The sequence below is a fragment of the Eucyclogobius newberryi genome, unplaced genomic scaffold (genome assembly GCF_026437365.1).
Source record: "Eucyclogobius newberryi isolate DKJ021-1_F unplaced genomic scaffold, fEucNew1.0.hap1 SCAF_18, whole genome shotgun sequence".
NCBI lineage: Eukaryota > Metazoa > Chordata > Actinopteri > Gobiiformes > Gobiidae > Eucyclogobius > Eucyclogobius newberryi.
Window position 1 is genome coordinate 19,069,963 of NW_027315812.1, and position 18,028 is coordinate 19,087,990.

Consider the following 18,028-nt stretch of genomic DNA (forward strand, 5'->3'; position numbering starts at 1 on the left):
ATTTTATCATGATCAATACTAAACTAAAATACCACGCCCCAATCTAGTTTTAGCCTCATGGTATTGACTTTTTTAAACCCTTCTTTATGTCTCAATCAGCATCAGGCTTGAGCCGCATTAACAGAAGTACTGACCCTCCCTGTCCCACACTGACCCGCCCCGTGCGTCTCCACTGGCCCTCGTGTCACCCGTGTGTGGGAGCCTGTGGTTACGCCCCGAGGCTGCTGCAGCTTCAGTGGATGCCTTCCTCTGGGTCATGACTCATACGTGCTCCAGTGTACACAGCCATGAGTCAGTCCGAGCACACGCCCCCTCAGCACTGTGCCTCACGACGCTGCTGCTGCTGTCATCACTACATCACTACTACACAATAAAACCATCACATCAGCTCCGTATTCTCATTTTTTATATCGATTGATTATTCATAATATATGCAACCCGCCAGACACAAGTGTGGTTCAAGGGAAAAGCAGTCACGATTTGGTTGAACTTTTATCTAACTGTTTAACATTAGTAAAAGCTTAGAGCAGTTAAATTATGCATGAACAGCACATTTGCATATTTACAAACTCCCCAGTAGGAATAGGATTAATCGACTTAATAATGTAACTGTTGACAATACGTGTACTGTTATATGTCACATAATTCCTCTTTAGAAAGAAGATTGTAACACTAATCTCAGAAATAAATATACCTTTCGGAGATTTATATCAGTTATAAACTATTTCACCATATTCCATAGAGATGTTTTTGCTTTGCCTGGAATGTTTAAACACACATTTATTTCACTACGGGTGTTTTTACTGCTCAAAGCACCTTGAAAAACACACTTTGTTACTGTGAGCGGGGTCGCCTCTCCACAGATCTAACCATCTAACCTTCAGTTTAATGCCATACACTGTACTTTTCCAGACAAAGCAAGAACATTGGGCTTCACGTTCCTCCCCTTTGTAACTCCATTATTTTCACATGATTTTTCTTCATTGGTGACTACACTCTTGGCTTTTAAACCTGCGACTCTTGGTTATCTGTGGAGTAATTCACTGTAATGCGTAACCTGATAGCGCTGTCTCCAGTCGTACAGCGTTTGTGTTCTACTATTATGTCTCCAAGTCCTTTTGTAGACGCAGACACAAAACCACAGCAGGTTTGGCCGGGCAGTTGGTCCAATCAGCAGTATTTTCTCTTCTCTTGCCCCGGGCTTGAGTCAGATGTTCCTTTGTATGACCAATTTGAACACTGTGTTTTTAACAAGAACTGCTCAGCAACCGAGAAAACACCTAAGATAATGTACACTACAGCAGTTACTGACAGGAAGCAACCTCCTCACTGAGACTGATGTCATATTAAACAGGAAAATAGTTTCAGGTTCATCCCGCCCACTCAATTTGCATACGGTGGCTGAAATACAGAAAAAATACATAAATCGTCAATAAATAAATACAAATAAAGCCTATCAAAAGTAAATTGTCAATCAGTTAATGTCTATTTGTTTGTTTTTTCCACTTCCCCTGGCTCTATTGCATTGGATTTATACCTTACATATACAATTATACATTATTAATATATTTTCTTGGCCGTTTTAGTTGTTCTTATCCGCACATACTGTCGCGTGGCTGCAGTTCAAAGGTCGTGAGCGGCTGCAGCTGTATGTGACGTACAAAGCTGCTCCCCGCACACACTGGATCAGGGCTTTCTAGTTAATAAATGTCAAAAACAGTCCTCCAACAACTGGACTGGGCGTTTTATTTGGGCTTCTAAGCCTTTTAGCGGGGTTTATCTTGAAGCGTACACAGTTAGTTGATCGTCAAGCAGCTGTTACTTCGAGATTAATGTATTTACTGATGAAAGGAAGAGAAAAAACAAAAAACGGGACGGATCTGGCACATTTTTATGTCGCTGGGAATGACTCACAGGGAGCAAAGTCTATTTTTTACTTCAAATGCTTCTGAACGACTTGTTAGATGTTACAAATAACTTTACTTATGTGCAGGGGATTTGTGACAATTATGAATTAAGAAAATGATTTTAAACATGTTTGTGTAGTTGTAAACATATGCGAACAGTTGTAGTGGAGAAATGACAGATTTTTTATTTTAGTTTTTAATCTCATAGCAACTCAGACACTGTAAAATAACATAATTTCCCCATTGTGTGGACAAATAAAGCCTATCTTATCTTATCTTTTGCAAATAATAAGTGAAATTGTTTAAAATAATCAGTCTATGCCCATGTCTAGCTGTTAGATGTCACACAGGGGGAAGCTAGACCTCCAAACTCTTCATTCTGCTTTGATTATACAGTATTTTTTATTCATTTTCGTTTAGTAATCATAATCTTATATTCTTAATGTCGTAATCATTCTTCTGAGCACTGCAGGAGGTAAACCAACACTTTGATTGCATAATACTTCTCCCAGCTTATCTGCCGTAAATCAGTCCTCCCTGGGTTGAAGTAAAATATTAGTGCGCCATTACCCAAACTCCGGCGTTCCCTCGATGAAGCATAAGCAGCTCTCCCGTTTTTATGAAGAGCCGCTACTACAGGCCAACCCAACTGTTGCAAATAAAATAAGTTTATGGACGTTGGTGGATGGGCTCATCAAATATGGTCTGCGTGTATTATTCATAAGATAACCGCTTGTGAAAGCTGTTGCAATCCAGTGGTCCATAAATCTGAGCGGGCTGTCTGAATGCTGATGACCATGTTGATCATTTTAAACACTATTTGCCTGCGTAATGTCACAAAACTGACTATATTTAGATCGCCTGTTTGACACATTTATATATGATTTTGTGATTTTATTTAGTAAAATATGCTGATCAGATCTGCAAACTTCAGATGTAAATATTAGTATTATCTTTTCAAAAAGTCTGTATATTAACTTTTAAAGCAGCAGTAGCTCAATGAAAATGCCTTTGCCATTCGAGTGTTGTCAGCTAGTTACGGCTCCAAACGGTGAATCATGTTGTTGTGTCCCTGAGCAACACTTTTGCCTGATTGTGTGTGAGTGATTTGAGTCATTCGGCAACTTTGCATGGCAGTTTATCACAAGTGAATTCATGATTTAGTGTAGGTGTAGTTAAGCTCTATTTTGATTTCGGACACCAGCATCTTGAGGTGGATTGTATTGAAAAAGGGATGATATTTCTGTTGTGGTTCTGGAGATGTGAAAACTTCAATTGCAGCTGTTTTGTCTATAATCAAAACCAGTCAAAATAACAGGGAAAAGAGCTGATGCATTTTGCTCATTATCACATACTCGTAATCAACATTTTAATCCTCTCAACCATCCACCACTCACTGGATATTTCTCCTGTTCAAATTTTACTTATAATTGCTCTTTCTGAGAACATCAAATCGCGTGTCCAATACCAACAAACAAATTATAATCAAAATCTATTAGGAACTAAGAACTATTTTTTTTGTATTGTTAACCAGATGAAAAGCTGTAAAAGCCCTTTGCTTCAGTCCTTTGCTTCAGTCCTTTGCTTCAGTCCTTTGCTTCAGTCCTTTGCTTCATCCCTTTGCTTCAGTCCTTTGCTTCAGTCCTTTGCTTCAGTCCTTTGCTTCAGCCCTTTGCTTCAGTCCTTTGCTTCAGTCCTTTGCTTCAGCCCTTTGCTTCAGCCCTTTGCTTCAGTCCTTTGCTTCAGTCCTTTGCTTCAGCCCTTTGCTTCAGTCCTTTGCTTCAGCCCTTTGCTTCAGTCCTTTGCTTCAGCCCTTTGCTTCAGCCCTTTGCTTGAGCCCTTTGCTTCAGTCCTTTGCTTCAGTCCTTTGCTTCAGTCCTTTGCTTCAGCCCTTTGCTTCAGCCCTTTGCTTCAGTCCTTTGCTTCAGCCCTTTGCTTCAGTCCTTTGCTTCAGTCCTTTGCTTCAGTCCTTTGCTTCAGCCCTTTGCTTCAGCCCTTTGCTTCAGCCCTTTGCTTCAGTCCTTTGCTTCAGTCCTTTGCTTCAGCCCTTTGCTTCAGTCCTTTGCTTCAGTCCTTTGCTTCAGTCCTTTGCTTCAGCCCTTTGCTTCAGTCCTTTGCTTCAGTCCTTTGCATCAGCCCTTTGCTTCAGTCCTTTGCTTCAGTCCTTTGCTTCAGTCCTTTGCTTCAGCCCTTTGCTTCAGCCCTTTGCTTCAGTCCTTTGCTTCAGCCCTTTGCTTCAATCCTTTGCTTCAGTCCTTTGCTTCAGCCCTTTGCTTCAGCCCTTAGCTTCAGTCCTTTGCTTCAGCCCTTTGCTTCAGTCCTTTGCTTCAGTCCTTTGCTTCAGTCCTTTGCTTCAGCCCTTCTTTGCTTCAGTCCTTTGCTTCAGCCCTTTGCTTCAATCCTTTGCTTCAGTCCTTTGCTTCAGCCCTTTGCTTCAGTCCTTTGCTTCAGTCCTTTGCTTCAGCCCTTTGCTTCAGTCCTTTGCTTCAGTCCTTTGCTTCAGTCCTTTGCTTCAGTCCTTTGCTTCAGTCCTTTGCTTCAGCCCTTTGCTTCAGTCCTTTGCTTCAGTCCTTTGCTTCAGCCCTTTGCTTCAGTCCTTTGCTTCAGCCCTTTGCTTCAATCCTTTGCTTCAGTCCTTTGCTTCAGCCCTTTGCTTCAGCCCTTAGCTTCAGTCCTTTGCTTCAGCCCTTTGCTTCAGTCCTTTGCTTCAGTCCTTTGCTTCAGCCCTTCTTTGCTTCAGTCCTTTGCTTCAGCCCTTTGCTTCAATCCTTTGCTTCAGTCCTTTGCTTCAGTCCTTTGCTTCAGTCCTTTGCTTCAGTCCTTTGCTTCAGCCCTTAGCTTCAGTCCTTTGCTTCAGCCCTTTGCTTCAGCCCTTTGCTTCAGTCCTTTGCTTCAGTCCTTTGCTTCAGCCCTTTGCTTCAGTCCTTTGCTTCAGTCCTTTGCTTCAGCCCTTTGCTTCAGTCCTTTGCTTCAGTCCTTTGCTTCAGTCCTTTGCTTCAGCCCTTTGCTTCAGTCCTTTGCTTCAGTCCTTTGCTTCAGCCCTTTGCTTCAGTCCTTTGCTTCAGCCCTTTGCTTCAATCCTTTGCTTCAGTCCTTTGCTTCAGCCCTTTGCTTCAGCCCTTAGCTTCAGTCCTTTGCTTCAGCCCTTTGCTTCAGTCCTTTGCTTCAGTCCTTTGCTTCAGTCCTTTGCTTCAGCCCTTCTTTGCTTCAGTCCTTTGCTTCAGCCCTTTGCTTCAATCCTTTGCTTCAGTCCTTTGCTTCAGTCCTTTGCTTCAGTCCTTTGCTTCAGTCCTTTGCTTCAGCCCTTTGCTTCAGTCCTTTGCTTCAGCCCTTAGCTTCAGTCCTTTGCTTCAGCCCTTTGCTTCAGTCCTTTGCTTCAGTCCTTTGCTTCAGTCCTTTGCTTCAGCCCTTCTTTGCTTCAGTCCTTTGCTTCAGCCCTTTGCTTCAATCCTTTGCTTCAGTCCTTTGCTTCAGCCCTTTGCTTCAGTCCTTTGCTTCAGTCCTTTGCTTCAGCCCTTTGCTTCAGTCCTTTGCTTCAGTCCTTTGCTTCAGTCCTTTGCTTCAGTCCTTTGCTTCAGCCCTTTGCTTCAGTCCTTTGCTTCAGTCCTTTGCTTCAGTCCTTTGCTTCAGCCCTTTGCTTCAGTCCTTTGCTTCAGTCCTTTGCTTCAGTCCTTTGCTTCAGCCCTTTGCTTCAGTCCTTTGCTTCAGTCCTTTGCTTCAGTCCTTTGCTTCAGTCCTTTGCTTCAGCCCTTTGCTTCAGTCCTTTGCTTCAGTCCTTTGCTTCAGTCCTTTGCTTCAGCCCTTTGCTTCAGCCCTTTGCTTCAGTCCTTTGCTTCAGCCCTTTGCTTCAGCCCTTTGCTTGCCCTGGGGGCTCACACAGTCCCTTTCCCAATTAGCTGATCACAGAGAGCCGGGTCAGAGGTCACGCTCAGGGGTAAAGGCTTTTCATTTCAGCTTTACTACCTCTACAATTACCTGGATCAGCCGGGATAGACTTGGGTTGATTACTTGATGGGGAACAACCGGCTTCTGTTAGGTTTACTGACCATAAAGATGTCGCACCAGCACAAATCCACCACTTGTAAAGCTCAGATGTAAATGAGCCATTTATTCTTTAATCCTTTGATCATTCTCAAACTGTGTCTTGAAGTGTGTTGTGTAGACACTAATTACACTCACTTAAAAGTGCTTTTCTTTGAAATAATGAATAAGAGACTATAGTAGAAGTAAATGTAGTACCCCAAATATTTTTTATAGTCAAAGTACTTAAGTATTGATGAACATACTATTCAAATTATACATAATTGTTTCTCTGATATATAATTTAAGTTAATGTAGTAAGAGAGACAAACCAACACACTGCACACAATAAAGAACAGAAGTTAAACAAGAAAGTAATTCACATCTGAACGTAAACCTAAATGTTCAAATTGTGTAATAGGTTATTTTCAAGTTTGTCAACACATTTCAAGAGTAACTAAAACGTTTGCTTAAGACTACTGTTACTTATAAATGCACAATACGTTTCTACCTGCTTGTCTCCATAGAGATAATATTGCTTTGCCTGGAATGTTCCACAGTGTGACATTAAACTCCATTTGGCATTTTTATTGCTAAAATACCTTGAACAATATGACTTTTGGCCTAATGTCTCTGTGGCTTATCTCTGTGGAGATAAATATGTTTATTCTATACTGTGGAATATTCAGGCAAAGCAATAATATCTCCATGGAGATGAGCAGGTGGTGGAGGGTCCTCCAAAAGTTACACATCACGTCTTAAGAGTAGAACAATAAATGAGAAAAATAAAGTAAATAAACGATGGTATCAGAAAGCTGTGCTGAGAAGATCATTTTCTTCACAAATTTACTCAAATAGCTCAAATATAGCTGAGCAAACGTTACAGATTACTACCAACTTTCTCACCAGAGCAAGAGCTGGAGATCATTTTCCATTTCATTCAATTTTTCACTTAATTCAGTTTTACGAATCCTGTTCTGGCTCCTGCTCTCGGCCCTGACCAGCATGTGTTGTTACATTGAGTCTAGCACTGGCTCTATTTGTGATCTTGTTGCTAAACGGTGGTGTGGCGGGTCATGCTGCGATGTACAGACTGAGCTCGTGCTGTGTCCCTGGAGAACGCCTGGTGTGTCCCTGGAGAACGCCTGGTGTGTCCCTGGAGAACGCCTGGTGTGTCCCTGGAGAACGCCTGGTATGCAAACAAAGACAATACCAGAGGAGCTCATCACCATCAACCTTTAAGCCCGCACTATGTGTGAATCAGCCTCAAGAATGTGCAGGAACTCCCAGAAACTCACAACATCGTGACATACTACTGTAAACGCACATGCTAGCAGCAGATGGACTTGTGCACGTTGCCATGGCAACAAACACACCACAAAAAGCTATCCATTTTGGCAATTCGTCTTATCAATGTGGCCTGTACGTTTGAGAAACAGTGTGTGCCTCTGTTACTCCATAACAAGCTGTATTGTCTTTATCATATCAAGAGTTTTTACAATCTGTAAAAAACTATTTTAAATGACGATATTAATAAAAGAGCACTTGAATGTGACTTCTTCCAATTTACATAAAGAAGACTAGAGCACTATAGCCTTGTTTTTGTCAGGTCGCTATGGTTTGGACTGATGCGGTCTGAAAGTATTTTTACTCTAAAGGTAAAAGTACAGGGCTGTGTGAGAGTATAACGGAGTATAACCTGTACATATTACTGAATAACCTATACATATTACTGAATAACCTATACATATTACTGAATAAACTGTACATATTACTGAATAAACTGTACATATTACTGAATAACCTGTACATATTACTGAATAAACTGTACATATTACTGAATAAACTGTACATATTACTGAATAACCTGTACATATTACTGAATAAACTGTACATATTACTGAATAACCTATACATATTACTGAATAAACTGTACATATTACTGAATAACCTGTACATATTACTGAATAACCTATACATATTACTGAATAACCTGTACATATTACTGAATAACCTGTACATATTACTGAATAAACTGTACATATTACTGAATAAACTATACATATTACTGAATAAACTGTACATATTACTGAATAACCTATACATATTACTGAATAACCTGTACATATTACTGAATAACCTGTACATATTACTGAATAACCTATACATATTACTGAATAAACTGTACATATTACTGAATAAACTGTACATATTACTGAATAACCTATACATATTACTGAATAAGCTGTACATATTACTGAATAACCTATACATATGACTGAATAACCTATACATATTACTGAATAAACTGTACATATTACTGAATAAACTGTACATATTACTGAATAACCCATACATATTACTGAATAACCTATACATATTACTGAATAAACTGTACATATTACTGAATAAACTGTACATATTACTGAATAACCCATACATATTACTGAATAACCTATACATATTACTGAATAAACTGTACATATTACTGAATAAACTGTACATATTACTGAATAACCTATACATATTACTGAATAAACTGTACATATTACTGAATAACCTGTACATATTACTGAATAAACTGTACATATTACTGAATAACCTGTACATATTACTGAATAAACTTTACATATTACTGAATAACCCATACATATTACTGAATAACCTATACATATTACTGAATAACCTATACATATTACTGAATAAACTGTACATATTACTGAATAACCTATACATATTACTGAATAACCTATACATATTACTGAATAAACTGTACATATTACTGAATAACCTGTACATATTACTGAATAAACTGTACATATTACTGAATAACCTATACATATTACTGAATAACCTGTACATATTACTGAATAAACTGTACATATTACTGAATAACCTATACATATTACTGAATAAACTGTACATATTACTGAATAAACTGTACATATTACTGAATAACCTGTACATATTACTGAATAAACTGTACATATTACTGAATGAACTGTACATATTACTGAATAAACTGTACATATTACTGAATAAATTGTACATATTACTGAATAACCTGTACATATTACTGAATAACCTATACATATTACTGAATGAATTGTACATATTACTGAATAAACTGTACATATTACTGAATAAACTGTACATATTACTGAATAACCTGTACATATTACTGAATAAACTGTACATATTACTGAATAAACTATACATATTACTGAATAAACTGTACATATTACTGAATAACCTATACATATTACTGAATAACCTATACATATTACTGAATAACCTGTACATATTACTGAATAACCTGTACATATTACTGAATAACCTGTACATATTACTGAATAAACTTTACATATTACTGAATAACCTATACATATTACTGAATAAACTGTACATATTACTGAATAACCTATACATATTACTGAATAAACTGTACATATTACTGAATAACCTATACATATTACTGAATAAACTGTACATATTACTGAATAAACTGTACATATCACTGAATAAATGAATACGTCTGGTAAAGCACATTGTTGTGTTGAGAACAATAGCTTTGTGAATCGAACTCATTCCCATTGCACTCGGCGTCTGGTGCAGACTTGGTGCTTCTAAAGAGGTCGGCTTTGTACAGAGCAACTCTACTTAAGAATGAAATGCCCAAAGAGTTGAGAGATTTACCAAATGTACATAGTTTAAAAAAGCATTGAAATCAATAACATGAGAAACCTTTGTACTGTTCATTGATATTTATCATAGTTGTGCTCTGTACTCAGTGGAAGCTAATGGGTTTCCAATAATACATAAATGAACAAATCGATGGCACTCTACTCCGAACATACTTAGCAAAATGTTAGCAAAACCTGTTTCCTGTTAATAAATGCACGACGCCTGCGTTAAGATCTAAAATCTTATTGCAATGCAGAATGTGTCTAACACCAGCCAAACCCGACGCTCTACATAAAGAAACACTGAAATGTGGCTCGAGGCACAGAGAATATTCAGAAAAAACTGACAATAAACCTTAAGTAGTTTCCTGCTTTAGCTATACGTCTCTCCCAAACTAGGACATACTAAACACAACTTATGTCCTAAATAAGTACACGGGTTGATTTTGTTCTGCCTTTTCCCTCCATTCGTTCATTCTAGGAGGTAATTGTTTTTCTACATTTTAAATAACAAAGTACGAGACAGGAAATGGGGATGAGGAGCTATCACACGCTAAGGAAATGAACCAAACCGGTAATCCATTTGGGTTGGCCTAATTTATTCTTCCAAAGATGTCGGGACGAGGAGCAGATTTGAGACAACACATGGCGACTGTGTGAAGTGGTACTTTTACAGAGAAAGCACTTAGTCCCAAAGGAGTGAGCGAGGGAGTCTACACATGTTTATTCTGTATCGTCCATCACAGTTTTCCCCCCTAATATGTACATTTAATACAGTTTTTGCCCACACTATGTTTATTATGCCAGGTCTTCACGTAAGCCTCCTGCCACCTGAGTCTATGGTCACACGGCGCTGACGCTCCACAGATGTTTGTCAGCTGATCAAGTCCTCCAGCGCCCGAGCTGCTTCCACCGGAGCCGCAGCTGCACAAAACTAAAGTCGCGCTTCCAAATCTCACGGTAAAAAGGTGAACAATCATGACCTAGATAGACACTGCTCTTTGCTGTAATGACGACTATAGAATCATGGCATTGCTTGTATGGATATTTGAAGATGTAGCGTAGATGTAGCAAACCAGGTGACACATATTTGTAAGTCGTAAAGCGTGTACGGAATAATAATAGCCAGAATGCAGGTTTATTTCTTGCAAATGTAGGTAGTATTGAAATGAGGGATCGGGAAGCCTTTATCTGTCCGTACAGATATCGTGGACCTGCTTTACCGCTTTATTAGCATTTGTCAGCGAGGAGAGGACTTATCAAAGCATACAGCTCGCACAGGGGGTCGTGGCTTAATCATCCGGGGGATAGAGGGGCATATGGCGGCGTGATTAGAGCGGCGTTCACCTGCTGACTGCCTCCCACAATCTGAATTAAGATGTGCAGCTCTCAGCGGGAGCGGCACGGCATCCGGAGACCCTGGACGCAAACGGTTAACGGACATGTCCTTTAGCAAGATCAGGGGTTTGAGTCAGGGTCAAATGAAGGAGGGAGATTTCAAAGAGAAGATGAGTTTACACGGGTGAGACAAAGTAGAACTAAACTAGATGATGGAATTATTAGTATCTGCATATCATTTATTTTTGGAAAACCCTCACTCAGATGTATATCTGTTTATTATGTTTATTATCTTTAAATAAGGTTGTATGGTGATATTTCTGCACTTTTCTAATGTTAGACATGTACATTTATCTGATCATTAAACCTCAACTAATATGTTTGAATTGGATTGACACTATATTATATGACCGTTATAAAGGAATTCTAATCCATATACCGAACTATAAGTCAAACCTTTTTTCATAGTTTTGGCCTGGGTGCGACTAACCCATACTTTATACTCCGGAGCGACTAATATGTGATATTATTTGTATTTTCACACTTGCAACCGCATTTCATTCTCCAGTTCAACTTATATATGTTTTTTTCTTCTCTATTATGCATTTTTTTCTGGTGCAATTTATGCTCCAGTGCGATTTATAGTCCGGAAAATACGTGGGTACTCAAATCCATATACTGACTGGTACTGAAACTACTATTGAAACTAGATACTCGTTTTAACAGGTGTTGGTGCTGAAATATAAATGTATATGTAAATGGGACAGAATTTGACCTTTCCAAAATAGTTTGCAAAACATAAAATTATTGTAATAAAAAAAAATAGTGTTTTTATTATTGTTGTTGTATAAAAACTGGTATTTAATGTCCTTACTTATTGTCATTCTTCAAAGTTGAATTGTCTGTGTTGTGAGGAGACGAGCAGCGCGGCTGTGTTGTGTTGTGGTGCGTACAGTAAGTAGGGCAGAGGCAGTGTGGGCCGGCACATCTAATCCAGGCAGTTGGGAGTGAGTGGCCGTCTTATCCAGAGCCTTTTGATTGTATTAACTGAGGTCAGTCGCCAAAGTGACCCATAAAGTACTTCAGCTCTGACTTACTTTCTCATGTAACAACCTTCGCAATCATTTCACTCAGACTGTGAAGTACGGGTTCATCATAGTCATCACACCTCCTCTTCCTAATGAGGAGCTGTAATGTCACTACGCTAATGAAACAGTAACATGGCCTTTATTGTATGTAATAACCATTACTAATGCCCTAATTTGCTAATGTATTGTTGCTGCTGCTTGAGCTTGTTCTAATGTGGTTCCATATGCACCACCCAACAATTATAACCTCTATATTCACCATAATATGTCATGTTTTTATTTTTTCAATTCACAAATAAAAATAGAAATAGTCAGAAAAAAGCTGTATTTGAACCAATGCGAGATGGAACAGGTTAAAGTCTCACTGCGGAACATTCCAGGCGAAGCAATAACCGACTCCTTCACTATAAAGTTACACAGTGCATCTTTAGGTTTTACAGATTTTCTTTATTCAAATTGTATCATCTGTTTAATTCAATTGGTTAAAAGCATCAGAAAACCGTATTCATGGGTTCATCCTATGCAATCCTCTAAGCCACCATAATGCAGCCCAGTTCAATCAGTTTTAAGCAGTTAATCTATAATCTATAGTGCAAATGTTTGTCAAATGAGAAATATTGACCTTTATATGCTTGTTACTGTACACACACTTACTTTTTTATTTGATTTTGAAAGTTGGACAGCTGACAAAGTACTTTATTTAGCCTCAATGTGCTCCTTTATCACTGACCCTTCGTCTGCAGGGCTTCTCATGGCGGGTTGCTGTGCCTTAAGAGGACATGCCATCACTCCTTATTACACACACAGGGAAAGGCAGGGGGAAATAAGTAGGCCACACTAGCATTATCTGTTTTTCCTGCTGTGAATTTGGTCTGGAGCAAAGCTGACAAGGGCTGAGTGTCCGGTGGGGGATGTAGCGACATGTCTTTATAGGTGCACTGTGCTGAGGATTGACATCATCTGAAAATCATCCACATTTATACACGCTCATTCATTTACAGGGCAGTGGTAGTGGTGGTGGAGGCTGTTTTTGTTTGTTAAAGGTGTCTATAACTTCACCGTCGTTCAATATTGGTACAGAACAGAATCTTTCAATATTTGTGGTTAGGTCTTTAGTCGCATAATCGATTAATTGGGTAATTCTGCCTTAGTTGATGAAGATTTGTGTTAGTTGGCTTGTTATTTTATTTGTATTATGAGTGTTTTTTGGACCACAGCAGAAAAGGGAAGGAATGGGATGAGTTAGCTGGAGTTTCGTGAGCAAATCATTAGTTTATTCTTAATTTCTACAATTAAATGTGCTGTTTTATTTCATTAATTCCCTCAAGCTTGCGTATACTTTATAGTTTTTATAGCTTTTGACCCCTTTTAGTAGAATAATTGCTACACAGAGCATGTCTTTAGTCGACAAAAGATGTATTTAGCGGAATATAGCACTAATTTGACGATGATCAGTCACACATAATTAACCATAATTTGTGTGTATGCAATTGAGTTACATTTAGTTTATTTTTTCATTTATTATCTTGTAGAGGAAACAAATGGTTGAATAAAGCAATGTGGCCCCAACCACCTGTCAGGGAACACCAAAGTTAAGGTTATTAAAAAGCTAATTTTTCTTTTTTTTGGTGTGCATTCATTAATTATTAACATTCTCAACACTTCAATCTTCAAACATGATTATTTTATCATCTTGTGGACAATATTACTGCCGTTCATAACTACCATTTCCCCTGCAGAGTGCCTGGGATGCCTTTAGTGGCCGTGCGCCGGTGCTCAGGTGATTGAAAGGACTAGAATATGTTAACAGATGGTTTACTGGCCTCCCCATATGCGATTAATCTTTTATAGGGGCTTTCTGAAGATCTCTCATTTAGTACTTCTTACTGTCCAGGCTCAGTGCATCAGAGGGACTCAGATTTGTCTCTATAATGCGATGAAATGGCCTTTTTTTCCACTGCTCAAAAGCAACGCCGTGGCAAGGACTGGACAAAAATGCAAATGCAACTGTAGATTATTATGGGGCATCTGGTTGTGTACATTTTTAGACCGTTATAACTGAAAAAACATTAGCGACATGACGTAACATTATCCAGATTGTATTGCTTTATAGTCCTGATAATCTTCGTTAAATCTGTCAGTATGGACAAGGATTAAGTGTTAAACTGAACATCCACCTGGAAGTTATTAGTTGTTACAGGAAAATAAAGCTAATTATGCATAAAAGTCTGCCTCGCTGGCACACTAAAGTACAGTAGACCACCAATGAAGAGCACCGTGGCTTTGCTCTGTCTCTCCCTCCCTCGTCCTGGGCTCCTTTTCCATACACTCTTCAATTATTTAACAGGCACCAGCTTAGACAGTGCTCTGAATGTAACTTGTGTTGCTTTGTGCTGCTCTGCCCGGCTCGCTTTGTTTATCTCCTAAAAAAAAACACACAAAAAAACGCATGCCCCAACTCACAAGACTCACAAGAAGACTTTTGCCACCAAAGTGTCAGCGCCCGGAGCACCAAAAGTGACTCAAGTCCTTCACAATCCTTTATAGTACATCTGATTTTTTTTTTTTTCCTTTCTTCCCCAGATTAAACTCCCGAGACAAAATTTAACAATCTTTTTTTTTCATTATAACACTGATACAATAGTGCATTCATCAGGCTACACTCGGCTAATTTCCCTGTAGGCAGCGTGCTCCATTTCACTGTGTCCCTGCCTAGTAAAAAAAAACTGCTCTAGCCCCCTCCCAACCCCTCAGACCCCCACGTCCTCAATCTCCACTTCCTCCCGTGCAGGAAAAACGCTGATATGTGTGTAAGAGTGCTTATTTTTCTCCTCCATTACCAGATTAATTAAAGTGTGCCTCTTGCCAATGCCCAGACGGATCTTCAATACTTCAAATGAGCTTAATCACCATGCACTCCCTAATCTCCTGCTAATTTAAAGAATTGCCTGGAACATACTGACGACTGAACTCTCCCAATTTCCTACCAGAGAGTCTTATCTGGACAACTGTGCGTGGAAGTTCCAGCTTTGGCACCATCAATCGCTTCAGTGTGTTTTTTTCATGTGAAAAGGGGCTCTGCACAGGCTTCCCACTTGGTTACGGCGCTTAAAGGTTTTCACTGTGTCGTGTGTGACATGCAGTGGTTTGTCTACTGCTGGTGTTCTGGGGAGATAGTGCGGGCTAAGACCCTCTCTCTCTCCGGAGTGCCGTGCGCGTTCACACGGGATGGGCGGCGCAGTCATGTAGCTCTTTGTTGTCCACATGTCAAGATGAATTTGGTCATTGGCAAGACTGACGTGAGAGCACGAAGCAGCAGCCGCCTGGAGGAAGCTCTGTCCACTGTGCGGTTTCACGCACGGCAACGTCGCTCCCACTGTCTGAGGTGCACCGTGTTCATTAAGAAGAATATGTGTTTAATTATTGTGTGTACTTTATTCAAGTAAGAAGTACCGTAATAGTAATAATTATTCAAGTGAGGGTAAAAAAGTCATTGGAGAAACTACTACTTGAGGGATGAGTAACAGTTTGGATGTAAAATGTATACAAAAAATGAAAATAAAGAATACCAAAAAAAATGTCATGTCGAAATGGACAAATTTGACATAAACTGGACGAACCGGGATTCTTATTTTGGATCTTGTGTGCCTTAATCTTCCTTTTCTTATTCTTATAATATAATATTCTTTTCTGGTCTTATCTTGTTTTTTTTTTTGTTAATTTTGAAAAATAGGAAAATTAATAAAAAACAATTCATCTAGACAAAACATTACATAATGCACTGATTCTGGTACATATCTGATCAATACATCTGTAAGAAATGTTAAATCAATATTTTCAACATAAAGCTTTTGTCCATTTACAGCGGAAGAGGAAGCAAAACATTTACTCAAGAGTAAATATTACTCAAGTAGAAGTCAAAGTATAGTGTCAGAAAAAAACTTCTTCAAAACGTTACTTAAATGTAAATGAATAAATGTAATACCCAACTCTGATTATTTATTTATTACAAAATGTCCTATAGACATTTCATCTTAATGTCTGTTTGTTTAGAAGCTCGACATGAGTCCCAGATGAACAATGAACCAACTCCACAGAGAGATTTAAGCTTCAAAACAAGATATAAAACAAATCAATAATTAATGGAGAGAATGACTTTATTTCCAATCTATAAAAGAACCTTGCAGTATGTAGTGTTGTGAGTCATTTACTGAGTGGCAGTTCTTCAAGTGGCTTTACAGTACTGCACTGCGCCCACAAGCCTCTCTCTACCACTGCTGTTTCTGAGTCCACAGAGGACGGCTAATCCTCTCCGTACTCCCCACTAACCGCTCATATTTGCATAAAGATATCAGAGTGAGTGGAGCGTCTGTGTCGTCACATTGTGGCCTTCTGCTCGTCTCCTCTCTCACCTGTGAGAGTCCACCTCACCCAGCGTTTGCTCTGTTTCTTCAAAAGTAGGAATAGATTTTCTTAAAGTGGAAAACAGCCTGATTCATCAACAAGGACAAAGCAGCTATTGGCGCCATCCGTCTCTGACAATTGAAAAAGCCTCTAAATAAATCATTCATCTTACTGTGAGTTAACATAACGTGGGAACGTCCGAGCTCAAGGTGCCTAATGGCTTCTGGATGGAAGAAATACTCAGGAATGGAGCGGCCCGGGCCTCGCTGGTGGAGGATGGGCGCAGTATTGTGTGTGTGGATGTTTGTGGTGCTCGGTGGCATTGGCCCTGTGTTGGGTCTTTGCACGCCTCACTGTGTCGGGGCCTCAGGGGCAGTGCGGAGCTCTGGGTGATAGCTGGATACACAGACACCCTCCAGGCTCAGTCAGGGGGACAGGGGTATGTGTCCTGACTGCCCCCCATCCCATGCTCCATCTGCTGCCCCAGTGCACAGTCACACAGGGCAGGAGCAGAGGAGGGGCCGCTGGAGGCCAACTGCACCACTTTAGTCTCTGTGTCTAAATGAAAGTCTATTTCCATGCAGCTTTTGTTGAACAACATGTGCCTAGACCTGTACAGTATTGGACTTTAGAGGCTGATTAACACAATGTGGAAAAAGTAATAGGCTGGGATCTCCTGCTGAGATCAGGATAGAATTACAGAGGAAGAGCCAGCTCTGTGTAATCCTGCTTTCAGAACAGAGCCGAGCACTGGTCCTGTAGTGCCACAGAGGAGTCATGATGACTGTTCATTAGCTCACTCAGTGGGAGCGAGCCTGCTCCTGCTCTGGAGATCCAGGATTAGATTGTGCTCTCGCCTGCAGCAGGACCTGACACACGTCTCTTTGTGAAACAGATCCTCTGCATCAATGTGGTGCAGAGATATGAACGCAAAGATGCTTTTCTTTTGGTGGTAAACAAAGGAATATATATTTGATGGGCCACAAGCAAACATTCTGGAGCATCTTTACTCTGCACAGGGCTGTGTCAATGAGCATGGTTCATAAGAAGAGCCTCAAGTCATTAATGTTAATGTGTGTGTGCATCCCGCACTATTCCCTGCGCGCCACTATATATAGGGCTGTAATGATAGCCAGCTCAGGGAGATGAGAGCAGTGAATTAATAAGCCTTGGTAGAAGATCTGGGAGCGGCTCTAGACAATGCTGGGCCTCTCCATGGAGCAGCAGTGCAGATGAAATGTTAAGAGAATTTTTTTATTATCACTTTTTCCACTCAGAGCTGGAAAATGAAATGATTACTGGTGGAGGTACAAATGGTTTCATTTTAGCTGAAAATTAATTTCTGTCTGCCTGCTGCCTGAAAAACCTGATTCTCTCTACAAGTCATGCAGCCAATCATGATCTGTTAAAGTACAGAGTAAATGGATTGTTAGCAGTTGTAATTGCAGTTGTTATGGGCACAAAGGAGCACAAGTGTTTACTCCTTTTGAATAAATGCAGAGCAAAAGAAGGCAGACAAGGTGAGAGTAAGTGTGAGTGTGAGTGTGAGCACTTTTAGATGAGCTGCTGTGGAGTGTAGCCCCTGTCC